Below are 12,498 nucleotides of genomic sequence, written 5' to 3' on the forward strand. Positions count from 1 at the left end.
AAAGATTCCAACGAATAATCAAAGAGAAAGTTTTCACAACATATAAATCTATCTTGTCTCTTGTTACACAAATCATTTAAGACTAGTCAGTCATTGTTTTAATCTTAATTGGTATGCGGAACTTCATTAATTCAATAGCAAATCTAAGATTCATTGTCACAATTATACTGCATACAATTCAATGCAAACATATAAAACGAGTTCCTAGAAAGAAAAAAAATGTTCACGTAAATTATATCACTATGATATATCATTTTCATCGTTTACAATTTCGAAAAGGAGATTCATCGAGGAAAATAGTATCTTTTTATAATTTATAGAAATTTTAGAAAAAAGATTTATAATCATAATTAACGTATCAATCATCGTAGAGTGAATTAAATCGATAATCGATAAGTACTAATAATTGATAACTATCAAAATGTAATGAATTTATTGCTTTTATCTGTTTTATTATAATGTTGATAAATATGAGATTTTATTAATTTTTTATAATAAAAATGACTAGACTAATATAATAGATTTTTTACATAATATATTGCAATTGATTAAAACTTAGAAAGAAACGATATTTAAAAGTTTTATTTTTGTAAATAAATTTTTGTAAACAAAAATTAAGTGAATACAAAATTGAATTGAGAAATATTTTTAATAACAATTATACAATATAAAACTACAAATTATTGCTAGTGCAGCTATATTGCAATTATATATTTTTTCTCATATACTTCTATTTTTTTTTTTATATTTCTTTCTTTCTAAAAATTCTTGAGAAAATTTAATTTTTTGTAAATGTTTGAATAGTAAAAAAAACTTCATTTATTTTTATTAATTATTAATTTTCTTAATTTTTTTATTTTATTATATTGTTTGGAGATTAACATAATTTGACATTCGATTCTTTCATAAGAAAATTTTTTTTCTTCTTCTTTACTTTTGTATTTAACAATAGTTACAATTTCTAATTATATTCAATTTTAAATGTTCTAATCATTCATTAATTCGTTCTGTTTCAATTCATTTTTTTTTCAATAGTCACCTATTGTTATCCTAATAAAATTCAATGAATAATTAGATAGAAAATAATAAGAAATTGAAATTTAAGAAGAATGATATAAAAATTAAAAAATATCTAATTTTACAAATTATAATAAAAAATCTATTTGTTTTAAAATCTATTAAAATACATCATTATAGATATCCATACATATTTAAAAGTAACAAAATTCTATAGATAATTACAAACTTTATGCACTTTTTTCTTTTTGTCTCATTTTTACATCATCTTTTTATCAAATTTTACATTTATTTACGTTCCAATTACAACAAAATTCAAATTCAAAATATTTCATGATTCTTTCTTGACATTTATTTAATTTATTTACATTCCAATTATAACAAAATTCAAATTCAAAATATTTCGTGATTCTTTCTCGACATTTACTTAATACACGAAGATATCCTGTGGGCCGTACACGGTGTTTTAACAAACGAATAAAAGGTAGCGGAGCTGGGACCGGTGTTTGTTACAAGCCGGATCAGTTAAGAGAAAAATCAATTCAACCTCGAAGATCGTTAAGGGGCCAGGGAGAAAAGGAACGAGGAACCGTGGCCTGAAGTCGATTCGAATGCAAATTCAACGAGCGAGTCTTGGATCGAACAAATGCTAAGTGGAGGCGTGTGTCTTAATTATAGTAATTGGTTAATTGTTTCGCTATCTGATCGAATTCAACTTGTCCCTGGTTTGAGCCAATCTATTCAACCCCAGCTCGATGATTTTATCAAATTTTTCTGCACAAACGAGATTTTCGTTACATAACTTTGATTCTATCGATTCGAGAAAGGATAAAAGAGAAAATGAAGACGGGGAGAGAAAGGCCGAGTACAATTCGTTAAACTCGAATAAACTTGTTGATTGTGAATTCATTATAAACTTTGGTGGTCCTCATTAGGAGCGTATAAAATTATTTATGAGCCATGCCACGATTTGGCGAACAAGTTTTTCGTTAAGCCCCGACGATTCGTGACTTTTGATTGCTGCTAATTGTGCTACATCGCGACCTCTTTTCCTTTCTTTTTCTTTTTTTTTTTTTCTTCTCTTTTATTTCCTTTTTAATTGCTTGATTTATTTTACATACGTACGTGAGCAACGATGGAATCGTAATACTGGATCTAGAGTTATGCAACTTGGGGAATAGATGATGGTGATAATCCCACGGAAACTGGTTAATGATGCTTGAAGAAAAATTCGAAACACGTGTTAGGTTGATAAGAAACGGAATTAATATATCAAATGTCAGTAATCGATTTGAGTATGGTAACAAAAAATGAATAGAAAATCTGAAAGTGTTGAAATGTAATAAATAAATAATATATACTTAAATACAAGATTAATATATTCAATTAATTTATTTATGAGACATCTTTGAGAAGGTCGATTTTAGGCCAAAAATAAAAACGTTTTATTTATAAATAATTCTTAACCAACATTTTTGTATATTCTATTTATTTTTAATCGATTTTTCAAAAATCAATTCTTTCATATAATCACATCCTATAATATTTCAATATAATATTTTCATAGTAATAATAAATTATAAAATAATTTGGAAAGGATAAAGATTGAAATACGTAAATGTATAATATATTTATATATTTATATTATTTATTTTATATTATTTCAAATTAAATTTTCATAAATAATATTAACAACTTATTTATTAGAAAATCATCAAAATGTCATATAAAATTGAACTTCTAAATTTGTAACTATGAACATGTCTATAAGTTAAATCTATGCCTGCTTTCCAATTTTCGACCCAGAGGCAATTGATCGACATTCACAATGATTGATCAATGATTATTGACCCGTTTGCGATCTGCAACATTCAATCGTCCTGGAAAAGAATGATACGAGAACATAAAATTCGTTAAAAATCTTTCAAGCTAACATTAATTTTGCACCGTTGAGAAAGCGACCTCTGATCGTGACTGTGCGTTATCATTTAAGTAAGGTTCAAAGACCGTTGGCACTGGCTGGTTTTCTTCTTGTCGGAAGGAACAGTCGTTGGAATTGATCTATGCTGCTAGGTTGCGGTTACGATGCTTGTACTTATGCATATTGTTCTTTTTGGGCCGTTGTTGTTTCTCTGGTATAGGATTTCCTTACATCCTTAGTCCTTTGCACGTTTTCTTCTCTCTTTTTCTGGATGTTGGAGAATTTTGTAAGGAAAAAAAAAAGAAGATGAAAAAGACTTTTGGAGATTTTTTGTAAACAAAAGAATACGTAATTTCCAAAAAAGCAAAAAATATCGATATATTATCGATTTATATATTTTCATGATAATATTTGTCATTATGATTATGAAATTTTATTAAAAATTAATTCTCCTTAATTTTGAGATTTTATTATGAAATAGTATAATATATAATAGGTTTGTTTATGTTGATATTGATTTGGTTTGAAGTTTCATCGATGAAATTTTAATATTTTATTAAATTTTATTAAATTGATTTTTATATTTCTTTTATATTTCTTATCCATAATATTTTTGATATCAATTTTAAAATTTAATTACAACGTAATTAAATTAAATCCTTAGTTCTTTGTACGTGATATGGGTTATAGGTTTAAATCATTTCATCGAAATTAAATTGAATCGATTTTTATATTTTTTTTTTTTTTTTAATATTGTTTTTGACATTAATTCGAATATTTTATTATAAAATGAAACAATATTTGTATTGGTGATGATTTGAAATTATTTCTTCGGTCGAATTTAAATTGGATCTACCAGTTCTGTAACGAGTTTATATTTCATCCTACCACTTGAGAATTAATTGCACGATACAATTGCATGATACAATATGAATATCACTTAACTCTCTAAAATATGCACGCGATAACAAACGTGAACTTGATATCGTATTGTGTGTTAATTTTACGGCTATTGCTAATGTTTAATGTAAAAATGTATATTAATAAATGTTTAATTAATTTCTAGATCTTGTTTAGACTTTCTACGGAACTTTCCTTATTTCGGAAAAAAAATATATCAAAAAAATCTTATTTTTTCTAAAATTACAAAATTATTAATAATTTCAGTATACATTTATTTGAAAAAATCAATATTCATTTTATAAATGATAATGTACATTTTCTAATGCAAATAACATTATATTTACAATGATTCTAAAATATTTATCTTAAATTTTTCACCAATTATTTATTGATTCAATAAAATTGAATTTTGAAAGATTCTTATAATTCTCGAGAAATTTATAGTTTTATAAATCCTCTCTTGTACACATCAAATTTCATTCCACCAACCAAAATGGAGATCATTTATCGTGCTTTAATATTATTACTCATCTTCCCTTATTCGTTCCATCCACTTCAAATCAGTATTTCGAACGCAGGCAAGAATTACGTCTATCCGATACGTCTTGATTACTCTCTCATCTACCTTTGTTCTTTCGTGAGATGCTATCTTGTAGACTCGTTGTCTGCTAGATAACTATCATTATTCAAAGATGAGAACTCGATGGCACGGAGGAACCAGCTAAAAGCGTAGAAGGATATCGTCTTCAATAATAATCATACAGTGAAAATAACGATACACCATACACAGCGGCCCATTACTGATACCACCTTTCGCTTTCAGTATATGTGTCGTTTATATGTATTTATATATACAGTGATTCCAAAAAGTATTGGTACGCTTTAATAACTTTTTTAAAATTGAATTTAAAAATTGAATTGTTTTGAGAAATTAGTTTACAACAAAAGTAACAAAAAAAAAAATTTTAGAAAATTTGAATTGCAAAGAAAAGAAAGAAAGTAAAAGAAAGTCATTTTTTATAACTTTTTTATCTGAATAAAGATTTAAAAAATATATTCTGAAGATTTATATTAGTTATATTATGGCACTTAAAGAGCGTGCCAATACTTTTTGAAGTGACTGTACATATATATAAATGCACGAGTATACACACGATCGTTTCTTATTTTTCATCGCCTTTATTATTTCGATTCATGTTTTTGTTTTTATCACGCATTAACGCGTATCGAAGCAGCTAACTATTAATATGCATCGTATTTAATGATCAAACTGTCTGATACTAGTGAATCAAAGTCGTAGATTAATTCGAGATATTTAATGCGTTGAAAGACATTACGTATTTACATATGAATAGATACGTATATTAAGTGAGAGGAAGTAAATGATCGCCCTTAAGATAACCATTGGGAAATTGAATGCAAAAAGGTCGTCGATAATAGAAGTATTCAAGGATAAAATTATTATTGATACGAGTTGAAATATTAGTTACTTGAAAATTATATTGTAAGTAATTTTTTACATTTTTATTTTATATTTAATTTGGCCTTGATTTTGGCTATTTAGCTATTTCTCTGATTCTTGGAATCTTAATAATTATATTAGACAATTATTTTAAAATTTCTATATTATATATTTTTAATTTTTACATTATTAAATTAATGCTATAAAATTAAATAATATAATATAAATTATATAACTCCATCAAATAATTGAGTTTCATATTACTTCTATGTATTAATCTAATAGGAAAATTATTAATATTGTGTAATATATCTCTTTCTATCGAACAACTTTTGTTTGAAATATTTTTTTGTATTATTCATATTTTTCGAAATAATTCAAAATAACACATTGTATATATAATATATGTATATATGTATATATTTATTTTTTATATTTATATTTATGTCTATAATAATTTATTCTTTCATTTCTACAATTCTCTTCTTCTATTATAGATATATTCTTATATTTTTGTTCATATTATTCTATTTTTTGTATTTTTGGATTTTTTCATTTCTGCATTCATTTAATTTAGTACATTTTCATTATTTTATTTTTGTATTATTTCTGCATTCCTATATACTTATTTCTTAATTTCTTAATTCTACTTCATTATACATACTTATATATTAATTCTAATAATTATAATTAATGAAAAATATCATATATAACATTATAAATCTAATTCTTTTTTTAAATTCTTATCCTCTCTCCAAAATCATGAGATTTCTGCAATAATAACAAGAAATGCTTAAATTTAAAATATTTTAAACTCGATAAACGTACAATATAAATTAAACTTTATCTATTTATAACTATTATTGCAACGAAAATTATCAATCACATTCAATTCAAACATTCTGAAAAAACAGTTGAGAAAAATCTGTCCCTTTCATCGTACAAAGCGTGATATAGAAACGAATGTGAAGAACGCAAATCAACGTGAAGAACACAAGCTCGTTCGTTAACGGATCGATTGCCAACTCAATAGGGCCCCTCGTCGATTTTCTCACGTAGGTGTAACTCGAACGATCTGTGACAAACGCAAGCGAGGCGCGAATGAACTTTCAACCTCGTGGCGAGCCACGTTGGAAAGAGAGAAGGAACAAGGGAATAGCCATTGCGGGAGGTGGTGCCAGGTGTTGTTGCAAGCAGATAAATTTTTCTCACCGCGGAATAAAGATCTTGTCGGACACGGGAGAGTACAAGACGGAAACATTGCTGCGTGGTGGCAGGACATGCCTGTTCACCGAGATAACCTCAGGTTTCAACGACCGCCCCTCCTCGACTTCCTTTACACCACGTTTACCACAAGACCCTCTCTCTAGGTTTCCATTCTTGTTTCGGCACCCACACAACCGATTCGTCTCTCTATTCGCGAAATCCTTTTTGCTTCTTCTCTTGGAGGCAGCAATCGTTCGTATCATTTGATTTATTTTTTTATAATAATAAAAAATAATGACGAGGAAATAATTATACTTCTTTTGGAATATAATATTTATCGTAAGAATTATATATATTTGAATAGAATCAGAAGCCAAAATGAATCAATTGTTTTTTTTTAAAAATAGAAGTAACAAGGAATATAAATTTAATAATAATTAAAAAAATATTTACGATTATATACGAAAAGATAGATATCAATTTTTAATGTTTTTTTAATACGTTGTCATCACTCTGAGTAACGTTATATTATTATCCGTTAAAGAGTTAACGAAAATAATTTAGATTAGATTAGATTAAACCAAAAAATTGAATAAATTTTTGTTTCACGTTAATTAATTTATATTAATATCATCTCGAATCAAAATTAAATAACTTATTTAACCAATTTGATGGGTTTGCATTAGATTTGAGTTAATTTTTTTAATCCAATCTAAAATTAAACTATTTCAAAGAAACAACGTTTTTGTTAATAATAAAATAATCATCTAATAATTTTTAACAAAATAGAATAAACTTTTAGAAATCATGAATAAATTTTCCGTCATCGAATTTTTCTAGTGAACATATATAAAAAAAAACAATTGTTAGAAAGTAAAAAAGAAAAAAAAGTGATTGCTGGTAATAATAACATTTCTTCGCTTCATGTTTATTTCTTATCACGTTTGCCTATTTAACCACCCACTCTAATAGATACGCTACGTTATTCCACCATAAACAGCAATCGTACGCGTCTGTAACGAAACGTCCCAGCGAAATTCTTGACACCGTCTACAACTATCGTTATTAGATGGTAAAATTTCGCTTGGCTAACGTGATGCAACTGAAAACGCGTCGATTACGCGATTCTCCCAGTCCACGTATCTTTCCTCTTACAAGTTTATCGCGGCCCATTCGCGGACGAGGACGTAAGTACGTACGATAATAAATTTCCACGGTGTTGCAGCGCACCCACACGCCGGATTCGGCGTCCAGAGAGAACAAGCCACTCAACTCGGCCATACAAGAGAATCAGTTTCAATTCATTGCGATCTCGCTTACAAAGTATCCGTTACAACGCAGCACGCTCCTCTACGAAAAAGGATTTCATCGTGAATCGATCGTAAACTACTGGCTGTCCGCACGTGCTCACTTTACGAATTTGTTAAACGAGAAAGCTCGCTTCGTCTCGACTGATCTTGTAACTCGAATTACATCGTCTGTAGACGAAAGAGTTCCGGGACTGTGTTTAAGAAGAAGAAAGGAAAAGGATTTAGAGAAAAGGGAAAAAAAAAATTTATGTTAAAATGTTCTTCGCATAATCTTCGACATCGATGCAATATGCTCGTAACGTTTATTAACAACCATTTAAAACTGTTAGAAAATTCTTCTTTTGGAATCCTTTTCAATTCGCGTGTCACATTGCCCTGTCAATGGATATTCACCTGATTTAACACCGTGCGACTTTTTCCTTTTCTCATAATTCACATGAAAGATAGGTTGTACATGAAAGATGGTTGTTACGAGAACGTTGAAGGCATTGAAGTCATGTGTGACCCACGAATTGAAGAGAATTCCGAAAGAAGAATTTCCTAACAGTTTTAAACGATTATATGAATATTGTAAGCGTTGCATTGATGTCAAAGAAACTATTATTAAGAAGAATATTTAAAATTTTTTTCTTTTATAAATTTGCTGTTTTAAAAACAGATTTATGATATATAAAATACAATTTAAGTAATATATATATTATAATTCAAAAATATATTCCTATACAAAGTATCCCAGATTTTTCCATATATAATAATATATAATATAAATTTTGTCAATAAATGAAGCTATTATGTAATAAGAAATTTATATATAAATTCATATAAATGATTTATTAAAAAATTATACCAAAAATATAAAATTAAAAGATAATATTATTTATCTTCAATCAATTCAATAGAAAGTAAATCAAAATACAAAGATTTTTGTTATTATACATATAAATACTTTTTTTCTCTGCTGATTTATTATAATGTTAAACAACGAAATTTATTTAATTTTCATTTTGCTCTATCTTGTAAAGTAATGAATTAATTATAATATTACATATACAGGATAATTCATCAGTTATTGTTATCTTTCTTTATGTGATTATTATTGATAATAAAAAATTTTTGAGATAGAATTGAATAGCTTTAGAAATGTATATTTTAATGTTATAATTTTTTATAAGAATTCGCGAAGCAATACTCTATTATTCACTCTATTATTCACTCTATTATCTTTGATTTTCATATTATATAAATTTTACAAACTAAGTAAAAATCTCTTAAACTAATGATTTTTGGACATAAATAGATTAATACTTTTTTAGAGAATTATATCATTTTATTAAATCAAATTATATTATTTTATTATTTATGTAAAAAATTTAAAATCCTAAAAAAACATTAATGATTTTTATATATTATGCATCCAAAAAATTATTAATATCAGAATTCTTGAAAGTATATGTAAAACATTTTTTGCTATAATATGAGAATCAATTTCTAAGATAATAATATCTGATGGTCATAGAGTTAAATAAAACTATAATAAATATGTATTTATAACATTTTTTATAACATTATATTTTTTATAACATTATTATGAAATAGAAATTCATCCAAAATTCATAGTAATTAATGGAATCAAAAAGATTTTATAATTCGAGATAAAACAAAAATCAAAAATAAAATTACATGAAAAACTTCATTTTTGAGAAAAATATATTTGAAAATCAACCACATACTAATAACTGATATTTTTCACACATATACTATAATTATTCTTGAAATTTGAAAAAGAATACATAAAACATAAGAAATAATGATAATAAAATAACAATATTAATAATAAAAAATAACAATAATAAACTAATGTACTTTTAATTGTTATACATTTGTGAAATGCGTAAAGAATTCCTGTTTTATTGACAGAATAACAGATTAAACAGATAGAAATTATTCCAGGATTACATAATACATAATGTTTATGAAGATATTTTCTTCTGTATTGTTACTATTACGTCGACCATGACCACAACTTTCAATCTAACTTTCAGTTTCATTAAAAACATGTACAGCTCTTGCAATAACTCGTTTATCTGGATTGGGAAATCATTCGCAATAATAACGAACAGATATATTTCTGTTATATGCTCTCAATGCATAAATCATATCAATGTATTCTTTGTTCGTGTATCGCATGAATTGTTTAATATGAATTGTGTAAAACTATCAATTTTAATTCAAAATCGAAATTACGAGACAAGTTGATAATAATTATAAATTTAAATTCACGATTATAATTGTTGTGATTTTTTACTATTTTATAATACATTAATACATTTCTTTGTGAATCTTTCTGAATGGATCCCAAAATGGCCTTTTTCTTTTTTCTTTTATTTTTTTGAAACTTAAATAAAAACGTTGTTTCATACAATAATCATCAAAAAATAAAATTGCATTATGCCAATTTCCAACAATTGATTAAAATATTATTTAAATTCTACTATAAATTAAAATTATATTATATATTATAAAATTATATTATATTATATTATTAAAATTGTGTAATACTATAATAATTTTATTTTATTAATTACTAATTTTATTATAAATTTATAGATTTTTTATAATATATCATGATGGATTTGTTTAATTTAATTTACTGCATGATATATATGTTAAAATCGATAGATATAAAATTATACAGTAATTTAAACTGTTATGCTATGTAACTTATATATCTACATATAGAGATACATACAGACATATCGACAAAATTTATTTCAAATAATAATTTAAATATAGTTATTTCAAATAACATTAATTATCATTTAATATTTCGATCATTTATATTTCTAACAATGTTATTTATTTAGATAAGTAAATAATAAAAGTAAATAAATTGAAAAATTGAAAAATGGATTATTTAAAAAAATATATATTTCTTAATTGTAAATTTATTTTTCAAATAACATTTAGAATATATATTAAATAATTATATTAATATTAGTAAATGCTATATATTAAGCACCAATCATCAACCAGTTATTTTTATGAAAATTAAATGATAATTTCATGAATCAAATAATCATGATAGAATAATTTCATGAATCAAATAATCATGATAGAATAATTTATCAAATAATAAATAATTTGCAAATACATTAAATACTTTATGAAATTTTATATTATTTCAAAAGTAAAATTTTTTCAAATAATTTTTAAAAAAATTAATTTTAAAATAATCTAATTTAAAAATTCTTTGAAATGTCTGATCTAAGTTATTTCATATAATTCAATTAAAGTAATTTCTAAATTTTTTTTATCTTTAATTCTAATAATATCATGAGAAATCAACTTTTATTTTCATGATAAATTGTAGCCATCATTAGTAATTTATGTTACTTTTCAATTATATTATTTGTTATCGGTATATTGAAATATTTTATTGCAATTTTTTAAAAAACTTTAACTTTTTTTACACGGTTGCATTTCTTATACAAATGACTTAATTTTTATTTATAATTTTTATTTTTTGATAATTATGACATAAAATGAAATTAAAAAAATATATAAATTTTTTTCTATTTTTATTAGTTAGAATAATATATGTTTTAATAGTTTTATAAAAGTCATTTTTATTCCAACAAATAAAATCATTTTTTATTTCAATTATATTTTATGAATAAAAGAAAAAAATATATTTTTACTGAAAGAAATGAATTATTACAGAAAATATTTTATATTATTTTACATAGAACAATATTACAAATATTATATTATTTAATATAATTAACTTTTATTTTTTTCAATCTTAATTTTCAATTCTGAATTAATTTGAACATTTCATAAACCTTTTTTACTTTTTAATATTTTTATGCAATTGCTATTATTCAAAATTTTTGGATGAACTAATATTTTTGATAATGCATCTTTTTGATAATCTCAAATAAGTTTTCACTTGAAATATTTATTTCTTTTTTATAATATTTTTATAGATACATTATACAATATATATATATAACATTTTAGCCATAATTTTTGTGTTATGTTACAAAGGAATTTGCTTAAATTCATCAAAAATTTTGAATTTAATAAATATTTATGTGTATATAAAATATAATGCAACAATTTTTATTTCGATAGAAACTTTAAATTAAATCTTTAAAATTTTTTAATTTTTCCAACATTTAAATAATTTTATATGAGAATATTTTTTACAACAACATAATACATTTTATAAATTTTATTTTATCTCATATAAAATTATATTTAAAAAACGATAAAAGTACTAATTCAAGAGTTAATTTTAAATCAATAATGATATTCCACTAATAAAAATATTACTTCATATAAGTCTCATTATATATATTCATAATGTTTCATATAAAACAAAATCATCATTTTAATAACGCAAGTTGTTAGTTGAACTCGCGAAAATTCATGAAAACTTTTGTGCTTACATCATTCTCAGAGAAATACATTTCATTTGCTCAATATAATTCTTAATTCCACAGATCTATTCTAATTGATATATTTCAGCTGTATCGTTCATCGTGTTGCTCGCTTTCTAAAATATTCTTGGAAATTTATAGTCGTGTACATGGATGAGTTTGGTTTAGTCATTTTGATAAGTAAGGACTAAGGTCGAATGTATTAGAGTTTTTAGTGAGGTAAGAATTTAAAGGATA

The 12,498-nt window shown here is 24.4% G+C and overlaps 1 protein-coding gene across 2 annotated transcripts in view; it reads left to right on the top strand.

Moving 5' to 3' along the window:
* Positions 1-12,498, top strand: part of LOC102680391 (protein Wnt-7b-like) — a 101,114-nt gene that overhangs the window by 59,558 nt on the left and 29,058 nt on the right. The window lies entirely within an intron of this gene.

Source organism: Apis dorsata, unplaced genomic scaffold, assembly GCF_000469605.1.
Source record: "Apis dorsata unplaced genomic scaffold, Apis dorsata 1.3 scaffold_295, whole genome shotgun sequence".
Lineage (NCBI taxonomy): Eukaryota > Metazoa > Arthropoda > Insecta > Hymenoptera > Apidae > Apis > Apis dorsata.